A 15,362-nucleotide genomic window follows, 5' to 3' on the forward strand; every position below is an offset into this window, starting at 1 on the left:
CTGGAGACCTCCCAGCTCCTTCTCTCGGGCAGGGCTGGGATCGGCAGGCCTGGCGGTGGGCACCGAGCCCGTTCCTTCGCCGCCCGGCTCAAGCCAGCAGGAAGAGGAGTGAGGCCAGGCGAGGCGGGCCAGCTGGCCAGTGGGGAGTCCCGGGCGTGGGCGCGAGTAGTTGGGGAACCCCCGCCGGTGCCTCCCAGGCTCCATTGTGTGCGCTGTGGCCCCCACCTTGGCCTCAGAGTCCTCCTCTATAAAATAGTCCCCTGAGATGGGACTGGCAGGCGAGGCGCGACGAGAGCCCGGGAAGGCTGGGAGATCAGGGGACTGAGACCAGCACTCTAAGAGGCTGAGCCGCGCCGGACCCCCCGCTCTCGTGGGCGGAGCTTCGAAGGGGCGGGCGCCCGTGGGGCGGGTCCTGGGTGAGGGCGGGGCCGGGGCCGGCACCTGGGTGAGGTCGCGCAGCCCCGCCCCCTCGCACTTCCGTGTGCCGCGGCGCCAGAGCAGGAGGCGGCGGCCGCGGGATCCCGCGAGCGGCCCCTGGACATCTACCCTCCGTGCCGGGACCCGGGCGGTCCCCCCTGGCCGCCGGGCCCGTCCTGATCAGTCCGGTGCTGACCTCCCCGTCCACGCGCATCGAGGAGAGCCGCGCCACGAGACAGACCCCGGCCCGCCGGGACCCCTGGCGCCTGGCCTTGCGTCGGGAGGTGAGTGTGAGCTGGGCCCGGGCGCGGGGTCCGAGCTAACTCGAGGGCGCAGCGGCCTTTCCCCCCTCTTCTCTCTCCGGTGGCCTCCTTCCCCCTCTTCCTTCCCCGGTTCCCGGTTCTGAAACTGAGAAACTGAGCCATGAGCGGCCAAAGTCCCGCCGAGCACGGAGACCCGCCGGCGCCTCGGTCCCCTGGTTGGTCTGGCCCTCTCTTCGACGGCGGGAGCCCAGGCCCTACTGCTGCCGGCGTCTTTCCCCTCTTGGGTGTCTTCGGCCCCACCGAGGGTCCGTGCGATCGTCCGGAATCTCACTGGGGCCCTCTGCACGTTCGTCGGTCCCCACCCCCTCTTGCCTGGTCCTCCGCTCCCAGGCCAAGTCTGCTGCCCCTCGCCGTCCAGTACTCCGTCTCCCCACCCCCGCCAGGCCCGCCGCCCCCTCGACCCATTCCTCCCGGAGCCGCGCCCCCGGCCCACGCGCACAGGCCCCTGCCAGTTCAGCCTCCAGTCCTTTCCACCGCCACCACCACCACCACCACGGGGCGGAGGCCGGGCCGCCCGTCGTCCTAGCCTCCTGCGTCTGGATCCCAGGCGGGCGGACCGCGCCGCCTCCTCGCCCTATCTTTTTTCAGGCTCCGAGTCTTTCTTGGCTCCCCATCTGTCTCTGGGCTGGGCGTGGCTCCCGTCTCTACCGTTTCCCCTGCCCTCTCCGCCCCTCTGAGCCCCCTCTCCCGGTAGCCTCTGCCTGGTGCTGTCAGTCTCTGTCCCACTGGAGAGACGCCACTCCCTCTGGGGGCCCAGTAAGGTGATGAGGGCGGCAGGGTTGGGAGTGCCCTGCCCTGCTGGCTGGCAGGGGAGAGGGAGGCCAAAAGCACCACCGCTGTTCCCACTTCCCCAACTCCCTGGGTGTAGGGGAGGGGAGAGAAGGGAGCCTCCCCAAGCAACTCCACTTAAACCTGTCAAGAGGATTTAGAATGAGTGGGGGGGGGTATTCCCTTCTGGCCCCTACCCTGGGCCCTTGGAGGAGCTTGGCTTGTGCTGCTGGAGTGTCTGTGTCCGGGCCTGTGGATATGTTGTGTATCTCGTCTCCTTGTGTATTGATTGTCACTGTGGAACTTTCCCTGTGAATGTGTCCTTTTCCACGTGTGACTTGCTTGTATGTATATATGGCCGGGTCCTGAGGCTCCATGCATGGCCCTTGCAACTTCATACATCGTGTCATGGTGAATTGTCATTGGTCTTCCCTCTTTATTTTATGATATGTGTCTTTGCTTTCTCATGTATGTACCCCTATGTGTCCCAAAAGTCCCATGTGCACCATGTAATGGTGACCATCTGGCCATGAGTACATTAGATCCTTTAATTGTGGGAGCCACACTATTGGCATGCTTGTGTGTGAGTGTGTCTGTGTAAGAGTGCATGCAATCAGTTTTGGTTCTTCTCTCTCTGCTGCGGATCTTCTGTGACCAGGCTGATCTGGTACAGAGGGAGGGGACTGGTCCCTGGGTTTCCTCGTTCCTGCTTTGGATTAGCCTTGGGTGTGTTGGAAAACCCAGCAGAGGACAGCTGTGGAGTGTGTGTGTGTGTGTGTGTGTGTGGTGTGTGTGGTATGTGTATGTGTGTGTGTGGCATGTGTATGTGTGTGTGTGGCATGTGTATGTGTGTTTGTGATGTGTGTATATGTATGTGTAGTGTGTGTATGTGTGGTGTGTATGTGTGTGTGTGGCGTGTGTGTGTGTGTGTGTGTGTGTGTGGTGTGTGTGTGGCGTGTGTATGTGTGTGGTGTGTATGTGTGTGTGTGTGGAGGGTGTGTGGTGTGTGTGTGTGGTGTGTATGTGTGGTGTATATGTGTATGTGTGTCTGTATGTGTGTGTATGTGTGTGTGGTGTGTGTATGTGTGGTGTGTATGTGTATATGTGTGTGTATGTATGTGTGTGTGTGTGTGTGTGTGTGTGTGTGTGTGGAGGGTGTGTGTGTTCCCTCAGTGACAGTACGATGTTGTGAAGGCTGTGGTAGATGACAGGGCTGTGCCGAAGCTGACACTGGCGGTGGGTATGGAGCTGGAGTGAGGGTGACTGGTAGAGACTCACAGTCTGACTGTATGAAACTGCAGGTGTGTGCCGAGGAGTGACGGGGTGTGGGTAACAGAGCGGTTGAGTGTGGGTGACAGGCAGCAGGAGGTGTGACAGGGTATGTGGCCAGGACTGGGCGAGTGCCTAGCTGTGAATGGGCTTAGGGAGGACAGGAGGTGCTGGGTGTGTGCTCTGCATGCACAAGCCCAGCCCTGGCTCCCCGAGAGATGGAGAAAGCTGGAGACGAGACCTGGGGTTGCAGTGGTTCTGGACCAAAAAAGCCGTGGGCTCCAATACTTACCATGTCCTTGAAGGTCAGGAGTGCCAAGCCAGGCTCCTGTGCGCTGAGTTTTCTTTGTGGAACAGAGCAAGCGAGGACTCAGGGACCATTGAGAGTGAAGGCCCACTGCACGTGTGAAGTCTTCCGTGGGGGGCGTTCCTGGCTGTGTGTGCCATTCCTCTGGAATCTGGGATGAATGAAACCCTGGTTCCCACACGGCATGTCACTCGCCGCTCCCTGCCTCCCTGGCTGCTGGCAGGAAGGAGGATTCTTCACAGTGCCAGGCCCCAGACCTGTTCAGCTCCGCCCAGCCGGCCCCCAGTCTCTGTAGCTCTGCTGTGGGGAGTGGGGGTGACTCAGAATTGTGATGATCCAGGGTTCTGACACCATTTATCTGGCACAGATAATTGGAGTTTAAATTTAAACTGGAAATAATTTGAAGTACTGATGGAGAGATAAAGCCTGAGGCTGCTGTCGCTTCCAGGAAGTAGTGATGGGGTCTCTAGCTGGGGGAGTGGGGCTTTGTTGTTGTTTCCAGATAGAGTTTTTCTGTGTAACAGCTCTGGCTGTTCTGGAACTTGCTTTGTACACCAGGCTAGCCTCGAAATCACAGAGATCTGCCTGCCTCTGCCTCCAGAGTGCTGGGATTAAAGGCGTGCGCCACCGCAGGGGACCACCTGGTTTGCAGTGGGAATGCCAGGATACCTAGGGCACTGCTGTTTTTGCGTTCCTCCTGTTGAGGGTGTCTCTAGGTCTCTGGTTTTTTCACTGTATAATGGTGCAATAGCAATGCGAGAATGACCTGAAACTCCAAAACAAGGACCAAGATGCATCCTTATCCATCCATTATGTTCTCCTCTCTCTTTTAGTGGTACTGAGGATTGAACCCAGGGCCTTACTTGGAAGCATCACTGAACAGCATCTTAAACTCTTTAATTTTTGAGTCTCATTAGGTTACCCAGGCTGGCCTTGAACTTTCCATGTAGCCAACACTAGCCTTGACCTTTCGCTTTTTATGCCTCAGGCCCCTGAGTAGCTGGCTAGGCTTACAGGTTGTGTTTCACTGACTCCGGCCATCTCTTGTTTTCACTGTGAATCCATCACAAGAGCTGGCAAGGCATGTTTTGAAGCCTCAGAGCCACCTGGGGCATTGGAGCAGTAATATTTCCCTCACTTAAAAAACAGGCTTACAGCTATTTTTTATATATTTTATTATAGCTGGACACAGTGACATGCCTTTAATCCCCGCACCAGGAGGCAGAGACAGGCGGATCTTGCAAGTTTGAAGAGACCCAGTCTCAAAAAACAAAAACAAACAAACAAAAAAGTGTGGGAGTGGGGGTGTGGAGAGGGTAGCTCAGTTTACACAGTGAACTTGAAGCTAGCCTGGGTTACATGAGACCCTGTCTTTATTTTAAAAAAAAAAAAAAAAAAAAAAGGCTCAAAGGAATTGTCTGAGGTTGATGCTTGATCGTACCCTGCCACTCAAACCTTTAGGTCCACCTCCTTGACAGGAGCAGGTGCTCACCCTCCACCCCAGCCGTGTTCTGTGCTCTTTACCATGCTCGAAATGTTCTAAGGGCAAGGACACGGTGTTCTAGACCCCAGCATGGGAGGGACACATAGCTGGGTCCCGAGAGAACTGGAGCCTAACAGCCATTGACCGAAGAGCAAGTCAAGCCCAGGGAAGCCTGAACTCCTTCGTCCAGCAGAGCTGAGCTGGCTGGTGCTGGCTGTGCCAACGCTGGCCGGTGCTGGAGCCTGTTCGGCTGTGCCTCCCCGCTCAGCTGTTTTCTCCTGTTCCTACAGGTCTGTTGGGAATTGGCCCAGGCAAGGGCGTTGGGCCTACTTACTCCTGGTGCTTAGTGAGTGGTTACAGCATTGTAGGAGCCAGGACAAGCAGGAGCTGGGAGGCCCAGGCAGGAAGGGTCATCTCAGGCAGATGGGCAATGTGCCGGTACCCTTCGTCTTCGAGACTTGTCTTCTTCCACTGGGACTGGCTGGATCCCAGGGTCCATTCAAAAGCTGTGATCTGGGTGTGAAGCAGTGTCCAGCGGGGGTGCCCATTGCTTTGTTCATAAGGGACTTCCTGCCAGATACCTGGCCGCGGCTGTGACCTTGGAGCTCAGAGGACGGGAACCCACTGGTAACGTGGGGGAAGGAGGGATGACACTGCTTTTGGTCAGTTTGAGGGAAAGTTGCATGTAAGTCAAGGGTTGGGGTGGATGTGTCAGCTTCTCCATGGTTCCTCAAACTGCCCTCATGTCACAAGGAAACAGGCTCACCTGGGCCCTGTGGTGGGTTGAATGCTGGGCCAGGAATAGAATGGGGTCTCCCAGAAGGACTGAGTGGTCTCTCCTCTGCCTCCTGATTCAGGACTAGGCTCTGCTGGGCATCGTTTTTGAGGAATGCCTGGGAAGGCTGCAAGTCTCTGAAGTTAGCAGCGCCCTTTTGGCCAGCCTTGCTTCCTTGAGCCCCTGTTGCGATCAAGTCCTGTGCATCTGGTGGCCCAGCTCTGTGGCAGTGTGCTTAGCGTGTGTGACGCCCTAGTAGAAACCCCGGCACCCAAAACAAACAGAAGGAAGGAAGAGACAGAAGGGAGGGAGGGAGGAAGTAGTTCTGTGTGACTAGAGGAGCCCAGTGAGCAAAGGTCTGCATGTGCACACACGTGTATGTGTATGTGTACATGATGGGGGAGTATGGGGGTGTGTGCTGGAGTGCGGGGAGGGACAGGACAGGCTGGCAGGTGTGGTCTCCCTTGATCAGCCCCCATTCCCACCCTCTGGCTGTTAGTCGCTGTTGGTGCAGGAGTTGTGGGTGTTTGAAGCTTCCTCAGTGTGGAGAGGGAGGAGGTTGAGGTTCTCACTTCAGTGGGGGTAGGGAGGACAAGGGCAGGATCTTCACTGGGTCTTCTCTCTGTTCATCCTACCCCAAACCTGGTGGGGAGGAGTTGATCTGCTTGGAGCTTTCAGCTGCCTGAAGTCAGGGAAGCCAGCTCCTCCCATCACTTAGCCTCAGGTTTGCTAGCCACGGAGCCTGCCTACTGCAAACTCAAACATCACCGTCTGGCTGGCAGAGACACACACGTGCTCACACAGGTAGACAAAGCCAAGCTGCGCTGGGCATACTCGCCCCAGGCACACTCCGCCTACACATGAGCACAGTTGTTCACATGCATCTCCTCAAGGGACACACTCAGACACTCGTACAGAGGCTTACTTCCTTCTGTGACTGTCTACACACATCACACATGCCCATGCTAGGTCAGATGGGGAGCCCTGGTGTGGATCATTACCCACTCTGGCAGCCAGAGTCTGCCACCTGACAGTGAGCTTCCAGGTATAGCTAAGATCACCAGGGCTAGCTGGGGGGCGGCGGCGGCGGCGGCGGCGGCGGCGGCGGCGGCGGCGGCGGCAGCGGCAGCGCACGCCTTTAATCCCAGCACTCAGGAGGCAGAGGCAGGCGGATCTCTGTGAGTTCGAGGACAGCCTGGTCTACATAGTGAGTTCCAGGAAAGCCAAATCTGCACAGAGATACCCTGTCTCAAAAAATAAAATAAAATAAAATAAAAGATCACCAGGGCTGAAGGAAGTTAGGCCACACTGAGAGCGGGATCTGCCCACATGACCTAGGTCCTCAGGGTGACAAGGGTTTGGCGTTAGAGATAGGGGCACAAGTGTGGAGGAGGGGTCCAGTCAGCTGCTGCAAGCTGTGGCTAGTGCCACAGAAGAGGAAGTGAGTGGGCTGTTTGGTCATGGGACCAAGGTGATCATAGGCCAGCGGTGGACCTACAGCTGCTCTGTCCTCACTCTGTGCCTCACAGAGTGAAACTGCTGGGCTCGGGGGCCTGTCCAGCGGCTCTTTTTCTCCTGGGGGTCTACTCTCCAAGGCTTGGGCCCAGGAAAGAGACCCAGCTGGTCCATGATGTTTCCAGAGACTCACTTCCTCTGGGCTGCCCAGGAAGTGGTTTCAGAGGAGGACTGACCAGCTCCGCCTGCAGCTTGCTTCACCCCAGCTCTGCCTGTAGAGGGGAGTAGTGTCTGGCCTGTGGGTTAGGCCACTTGACGAGGCTTTCCATACCAAGGCTGCCCAGGCTTGTCTGGAACTCTGGTGGAAGTCACCTGCGGCCCCACAACCCCACGTCCTCTCTGTTCCAAGCCTGTAGGCCAAAGGGGCTTCAGCACCACCAGACACGGGCCGTGGGGGTGGCAGGGCCCCTTCTGTGGTTCAGAAATTAGGTAGCACCAAGCAGCTGTGTGGACAAATCTGTGTAAGTGGTTTTCACACTCAGTACCTTGGGTTTTTTTTTTTTCTCTGACAAAATTATGTTTATATTCATTTTTATGAGCTATTTGGGAAACAGCAGATAAGTGTATGCAAAATAGCAAGAACTGGCTGAGCAGTGGTGGCACACACCTTTAATCCCAGCACTCGGGAGGCGGAGCCAGGCGGATCTCTGTGAGTTCGAGGCCAGCCTGGGCTACAGAGTGAGTTCCAGGACAGCCAGGGCTACACAGAGAAACCCTGTCTTGGAAAAAAAAAAACAACTACAAAACAAAGAAAAAATGGCAGGAACGGAAGGCATGTAAAGCACTCAGTGCCTGGTGCAGAGTAACTATTCAGATCCATCAAGTGATACTGATAATGTGCCATTATTGTTTGATAGGCTGGGACTGGCCTGGTGTCACAGCCACATGGCTGTGGAACCCAGCTGAGAGGTCAGGTCTCTGACTTCCTCCATTCTGTTAATTCTGCTGCCACTCACGACACTAGGCGTAGGGGAGGGCTCTCCTGATTCCGTGGGTCCCATGTCCTCTTCGGAAGGGGCCCCAGGGTAGAGTAGCTATGCACAGTCAGCAGCACCAGCCTGCTCCTGTGTGTGTCCCCCTCGCTCCCTTTCAGAGTGAGGGAAGTAGAGCTCACAGCAGTGTATGAAGAGAAAGGAAAGGCAGCCCACAGCTAGCTGCTTAGGGATCCTCTCTGCTTGGGTCCCTGCAGGACTTTGGGTTTGGAATGAGGAGGTGGGGGGTGAGCCCTCTAATCAGGCTACCTCTCCTTGGGACCCCTGGAGTTAGCCTTTGGATCAGAGAAGGGTCAGGCATCTGGGACTGATTAGGTTGGAAAGTGGGGCATGTACATCCATCCATGTTGCATCACTGATATGTGGCAGTTGGTGGGAGGAACCTTCATGTCCCAGGAATACAGAGAAGGTCAGCTCATCTTTGCCCGTTGCTGTTAGGGGCCAAGAGGCTGGGAGTCTCTGGTGATGAAGAATGGTAAGGATGGTGGTGTAGCATACAGGCCCAGGAGGTTGGAGGGCTGGAGATCAATGGGAACCTGGGCCAAATGTAAGGGAGGATATCCTGAAGGTCCAGGGGTAAGACCTCCGCCACATCACACATTCTCGGATGTAGTTGTTCCTGCCTGTGTACCCAAGCCAGAGACTAGACCACTCTTAGCCTCTGTTGCCTCATCTGTGAAATAGGCAGAACAGGGATGTCCGTGTGAGGCGTGAATGATGGGAAGGAGCCACTGTAGGGGTATGGTATAGGAAGACAGAACAACTGCACTCAGAAGCTCCTTATAGAGTGAACTTGGTTGTCAGGGAACTGAAAGGGGTCCCTGTAGCCAGGGCCCAGGAGTGAGGAGAAGGCAGCTGCCTAGATCAGGGAGGTCAAGGCTGCAGGTTGATGGACTTGGTGGGAAACACTAGGAGCTGAGTCAGGGATGGCAGGGTTTGCTTTACTGTCTTAAAAGTCTTGAAAGCCCTGTTTGGAGCTGGGGCATAGGGATTGTGGGGGCCAGAGTAGGGGAGGGTGAGCGGTAGGCAGGCAGGTGTTCAGTCTGGGCTCAGCAGTAGGGACCACCAGGTTGGGGTAGGAGGTGGAGGCAGGAGAGGCATGGAGGCTCACTACAAAGGCAGGCTGGGGAGTGGGCTGCGTGGGGGAAGGCAGACAAGCAGACAGCTGGCCCCAGGTTTCTGGCCTGGTGACTGTGAACGTGGGCACTCCTGGCAGATGAAGACACATGGAAGTGGGACATCAGTAGGCTGCTGTGGGCTGATTTGAGCTGCTTTTTTTTTTTTTTTTTTTTTTTTTTGGACTCATTCATGTGGTGAGGTTGGAGAGCCAGGTGGGCATGTACGCCTACAGTATGGGGTTTTAGGTCCAAAGTGAGACCTGAGCGTCTAAAGCTGGGTTGGTGGGAAAGTTTGAAAGGCCTCAGATACAAGATAGAACAGCTGTCCCTCAGAGGCCCCGGCCTGGGGGCCAGGAGGGCAGGCCTGTGGTCACTGAGCGGCTGTTTTCACAACAGCAGGAGCTTTGGATCACATCTATGGCCGTGTTGGGTAAACAGGCCAGTCACTAGGCCAAGGTTGGATCAGATGTCTGTGTAGTGTAGACTGCGGGGCTGTTGGGGTCACGGTAGGAGGATCTCTGGGGTCCGCCAGGGGCAGAGCCAGAGAAAGCTTAGGGGTCTAGGTTTTCAAGACACAGAGACAGTTAGGCCATCAGGGGCTGCTGCTGACCTCAGACTCAACTGCACCAACCTAGATGGGATCCTGGAGTAGCAGGCAGCCTAGGGCATCCCACAGCTGGATTAACCCCAAGAAGACCGGGGACAACTGGAGATGGGGTGGTGGAACAGGTGGGAGAGAGAGGGCCAGGCAGGAAGATAGCGGTGTTCACAACTTCTGTGTATATCTCTGCCTCATTCCAGGCCTCGCGTTCAGCATGGGATATGGGTATGATCCAGCAGATGGAGATACTGCTGGAGAGGCTTGGCCGCATTCTAAACTCCATTCCAGCCCATTTAGGCCTGAGCTCACCAGTTTCTCTGTTTATTACTTATGAGGGGACGGCACACCTGTGGGTGCTCCTAGCTCTTCCTGATTTCTCCAGATCCCTGAGGTCCTGGTCCCTGCCCTCTGCACACTGCCCATCTTAGAGATTATAGACAGATAACAAAACCAAAGTGGCCATTTTACCTTCTCCCAGACACAGACAGTTTATTGTTATAAATCTGAACATTCTGGGGACTCTCTTTGAGGGGGGAGAGGGGGGGAAGGTGTAAGACAAGGGCTTGGGACCACTAACTCTGACCAACAGAGCAAACATAGCCCGTCACCCTACAGTTCGGATGGGCAGGTCTAAGGGTTTGAGCTGGAAACGGTTCCCCTCCCCGCTCCTGGCCCCTCGGCTTTGTGGCTTCAGTTGAATTGCTCAACCCCTTGGTCACCTTCTGCAGTTGTGAGCCTGGGGCTCCTGGAGGGCATGTGTGCCCCCCCCCCCAGCACTTACAGTCCTCCCCTCACTCACCAGGCCTGTGAGCTCCAGCTTCAGCACTGGCTCACTTCCCCTCAGGGCCCTGCAGGCTAAGGCCTGCCTTGGGATGTGCCTGACCAGCCTGTCCCTTCTCTTCCACGTTTTGGAATTCTCTTTGGACCTCCTGAAGAGGCGAGCCCATCCTGGCCTGGTCCCCTGCTCTCCTTCCCGTCCTCTCCTTTTCTTCCCCAGCCATTATGCCCAAGGATACTGTGACAGGAAAAGCTCTATTTGGTGCCAGAACCTTATCAGCTGTGCGAGGTCCTTCCAGGTCCCTGAGTTCATCTCTGTGCCTCGTGTGTGTCTGTGGTCCATCTGTATAAGATGGCTTATCACACTGCGCGAGCGAGCGAGCGAGCGTGCGTGCGTGCGTGCCTGTGTGTGTGTGTGTGTGTGTTTGTGTATGTGTACGTGCATGCATGTGTGCGTACGCCCACATGCCTGGCTCTGTTGACATGTGACAGCTGTGGGTGTGTGGGAGATGTTCCTCTTTGTGTGCCACTGTGTCATCCTAGGGCTGTGTGTGTACCTGTGTGTGTGTGTGTGTGTGTGTGTGTGTGTGTGTGTGTGTGTGTCTGTGTGTGTGTGTGTGTCTACCTTCGAAGGAGACTCCTCATGCCTGACTTTATTTAGGCTAGTTGGTGTGCCCATGTGTGTCCATGTGTATGGTTGTTTTCGGAGAGTCCTGGATGTTCCCCCTCCACCTGGCTCCTCACGGAGACCCTCCTGTCCTCAGAGGAGCTGGCTTCTGGCTTGGGCCAGGAAGGGCCTTTGCTTCTCTCCCACGGGTACCTGGAAGTCTCCTGCTCGCTGAGCCCAGAGGTCCCTGATCCAGGGGCCTGCAGATGACGACAGTTCCATACCTGGTGCAGCAGGCTGTGCCCTTGAAGTGTCCCTGACCCCGTGCGTGTTGGCAGAGGGCTTGTGAGCCAGTTGACAGGCAGGAACCTGAGTCCTGGCCCTCTGGCGGGGCGGCTGTGATATCATCGCTCAGGCTGCAGACCCTGCAGCCAGCCCAGCCATAGACGTTTGTCGGTCCATTTCTACTTCAGCCTCTCACCATCCTCTGCCCGAGCAAAGCCTGCTCAAAGCCTGCTCCCAGCCTGCTCAGTGCTCCTTAGTCCTCCTCCAAACCGTGCGTCCCGTCAGCTTGCTCTGTCTGAGGCACTCGCTGGTGGGACTGACCCGGGGCTGAGGCAGACTCTTGTGGCCCCAGCCCCCACCCTGTTGTGTGCAGAATCATGTCACTGCATGCGTATTTTCCTGAGAGAAGACTCCCAGCTCTCACTTGATTCTTAGGGTAGCCCAACCCTTGTGCAATGGGAAAGGAATGATTTTGCCACCCGAGGCCCACTTCCTAGCCCCATGGACTGTATTTGGACTTCTCTTTGGTATTGAGGCAGAGTCCTTCTGTAGCCCAGGCTGGCCGGAATTCCCAATCCTGCTGAGTGCTGGAATTACAGACAGTGCCCACCACACTTGCATGTAACTAATCCAGGTTTTCACGTTTTGTTTTGTGGGTTTTTTGTTTTGTTTTTTGTTTTTTTGTGGTGCTAAGGATTGAATCCAGGGTCTTATACCAGGCAAGTTAGTATTGTACCCCTGAGCTCCACCACGGGCTCTTAGTAGTGGGATTGTTGAGTAGCCATCATGTAGCCAGGACTGAGATGACTGAACCCGAGGTAGAGACCCCACCCCACCTACAGCAAACCCAAGTCCTCAGCACCTAAGACGGTGACACAGGTTACCAGTGGGAAGCAGCTGCCTTCCTCAGGAGCAGGGAGAGATTACCAGGGCTGGCTTTTGGAACTATCTAGATGGATACATGAGAAGAAGGCCATTCTGGCTAAGGGCCATGCACAGGTTCATGGGGGCTGGCAGGTGAGGTGCCAAGCAGTCAGAGGGATTTGAGGGGAGAACAGGATGGGGCCAGTGTGTGGGAAGCCTTAATGGCAGGTCGAGGTGTCTGACTTCTTCCAAGAACAGTGCTAGCTGAGAGGGTCCCATGCTGTGGGAGGAGTCACAGCTGAGAGAGGGCTGCTGGGGTGTGGAGAGCGGGGAGGATGAACAGAGTAATGAGGAGTCCGGGGAGGAGAGGACGGGGGCAGTAACTGGTCCCATGGAGTGAGGGGGGAGGACACGAGGTCAGTCCCGTGGAGGCATCCCTGTTCTTGGACCTGGCTGTGACCTGAGACCATGGGTTCTGGGGAGGCTTCCTCTCTGCTCTTCCTGCTGGGCCTATTTCCTGAGTTATGAAAGCCCATGGCCTCCTTGACTTGGTTCTGTTGGGAATTCTCCATACCTGCCCTGCTCTTCACGACTGCAGGGCCAGCTTCCTCTCCCCTGGTAGTCACATCACCTCTCAGTCCATCCTGTCCTGTGACCAGACCTACGTCTGCTTCATTCATCCCTCCCAGATCTACACACCAGGTGGGGTGGCAGCCCCAGGAGGGCGTCACGTGGCTGCCACCTGCATCTAGTCTTGCCAGCAGATGGGCAGGCAGCGAGTGCCAGTCTGAGGTCAGGCAGGTGTGGGTAGAGGGCTACAGGAAGTAGGCTCAGGGCTCCTCAGGGGTTCGCTCCCAGGTATCTGCTGAAGAGGTCAGGTGACCCACCAGGACCTTCAGCTCATGGTTTGTGTGCCTGTTCACACTTGGCCATAGCAGTCTGTTTGATCAAGGTCTCTCTTCTCCGTCCCCAGCCCCAGCTTTGCCCTCTATCCAATGGACATGACCCTATGGCCTGTGAGAGAGAACCAGCCCAGGGCAGAGGGAGACTGGGGGAGCTGAGGCCTCTCAGGCCTCTGTACCGTAAGGAGGTGGACTCGTCAGTCTCTGCTCCTGTTCTCACCACACCTGGAGCCACCCAGCGGGAATGCCAACAGTGCCCCGAGGCTAGCCTCTCTCAGTGCCTTGGGCTGGCTGGAAACAGGTTTCTGTTTGCTCTGGAAAAGGCGACCTGCCTGCGGTGGCTCAGCCCTGCCTTCCTTACCGCAAGGCTTCTGGCTTCTGGCAAGGATAGGGACCCAGGCCAGTTCCCCCTGTTTTCAGAAATGAAGGAAAAACAGTGGTTCAGGGCTCTGTACCACCCTTGTTGTGCAAGAGTGGCCTTGAGGGCAGGCTAGGACCAGACCAGGATTCAGGACGAGGGTAGGTGACTAGATGAGCCAAGCACAGGGCTCTGCCTTCTCGCTTTTCTGTCTTTGTAAGTGATTGTGCTGTTCCTGCTCTGTTTACCTGTCTCCATGTCTGCCTTCTTCCTTCTCTTCGTTTCTCCTTGGCGTAGTCCATTAGAAAGAAATGAATTGCAGCATCCAGCAGGCCTACATCAAATCTTCCCACCGCTCACCACTCACCAGCTGTGTGACCTTGAGTAAGCCACGTACCCTCTTTGAGCCTTGATTTCTGTATCTAGAAAACACTTCCTGGGGCCACACAGGGGTAAAGTGAGCAAATGGAACTACAAGGCTAATGCCGCATGTTGTCATCTTGGACAGGGCAGTCTTTCTCAGAAGTGGGTGAGCCGAGACTGGAAGCTTGGCTCTTTGTCTCTGTCCCCTGCTCTCTTCCTCAGAGACAGGACTGGAGGGGCAGGAGCATAGAGACTCGGAGCCCCCAGCAATGGGGGAGGCCTGCCTGCGCCCGCCCGCGCGCGCGCGCGCGCACACACACACACACACACACACACACACACACACACACGTGCACGCACGCACGCACACACGCACACGCACACGCACACCCGTGGAATGCTGTGAGCATCGCTGCTGTCCCCTGGGCCCGCAAAGCCTGGGGCTGAGGCAGTGGCCTTCCTTTGGGGCCTGTAGCCCTGGGCCTATTTGCATGGGGTTTATAAATAGTGGGCACACCTTGCCCCTGTGCTTCTGTCCTACCCCCTCTTCCCACCACTGCTCCACACAGCAAGGTTGTGGGGCACACTGATTCGTTGTGCAGATGGACGCCATTGCCCAGAACCTCTCGCGGGGTCACACTGAGATGGAAGCCGATGCTAGCTAGCTCGTGTATCATGTCTCCCTTCTAGGGTCCGAGTACTCCAAGTGAGGGCCTAATGGGCATTTGCACCAGCAGGGGCCTTTGCTGTCGTTTTTGTCCCAGGAACTTGGGGGCAAGGTGATTTGGCCCCTGAATGACTCTTGGGTCGTCTCATGGCAGCCCACAGAGACCACGCTCCCCAGCCCTAGTAGCTCTGCGGCCTGGATGCAGGTTCAGGGCTGGGGCCCAGCCCTGCTGTGGTTGTGGTTTTCCCCCAGCGGCTTGTAACAGTAAGCTGCTGTGAGTGGGAGCTGAAGAGGAGGCTGCCAGGGCAGCCCACGGGTCGGGTCGGGTCCTGAGCCCGGCGTTACCTTCCTGTGGCTGCTCTGACTCCTTGTCTCTTCCACACAGCTCTGTGAGCCCAGGGCAGGCTGGGAGCAAGGGAAGCCTTGGGCCTGCAGGCAGAGCTAGACGCCAGGGGGAGCTGTCGGGAGAGGCTGGCCAGCAAGTGTGTGGAGTGCTTAACACAGTCCAGGGTGAGCTGACAGAAGTTCCTGTCTCAGAATTGGGGACAGTTTCCCAGCTCTCACTGACTTGTGGGCAGGAAGAAGAGACACAGTGGGGATTTGAGCAGACTTGGAGAGGGTGTCCTGTAGGGCACAGGGGTAGCATTAACAGGAGGGCATGTCCTCGGTCTGTCAGGCTGACGTTGGCCCTTATCCTAGTGGGCTAATGAGACGCCAGCACAACAGCTCAGAGGCCGGGGACAAGTCCTCGTCTGGAATGTGAGGCTGCAGAGACTCAGAGCTCAGGAGGTCTGCATGGCCACACAGCCAACACAGCACTGGTGTCAAGAACCCGTGTCTAGCCAGCCTCCCCATTTTGCCACTGGGATGGCTCTAATCTCTTGTCCCCGAGGAGCCTAGGCCCTTCTCCTGCTTTTCTCTGGCTGTTGACTTTACCCTCTGAGGTAGTAAACTAGCTGCTCACTACCCTG

At 56.5% G+C, this 15,362-nt stretch overlaps 1 protein-coding gene across 2 annotated transcripts in view; it reads left to right on the top strand.

Annotated features, from left to right (window-relative positions):
* The first annotated feature begins 463 nt into the window (after window positions 1-463).
* The window catches only part of Prkcd (protein kinase C delta), a 31,779-nt gene continuing 16,880 nt past the window's right edge, over window positions 464-15,362 (top strand). The window contains exon 1 of one of the 2 annotated variants that reach the window (XM_028891282.2): window positions 464-701. The gene's annotated coding sequence lies outside the window, so the exon portion shown is untranslated. The remainder of the gene's footprint in view (window positions 702-15,362) is intronic. The other variant, XM_028891283.2, reaches the window with a different exon arrangement.

This window comes from Peromyscus leucopus, chromosome 9, assembly GCF_004664715.2.
Source record: "Peromyscus leucopus breed LL Stock chromosome 9, UCI_PerLeu_2.1, whole genome shotgun sequence".
Classification (NCBI taxonomy): domain Eukaryota; kingdom Metazoa; phylum Chordata; class Mammalia; order Rodentia; family Cricetidae; genus Peromyscus; species Peromyscus leucopus.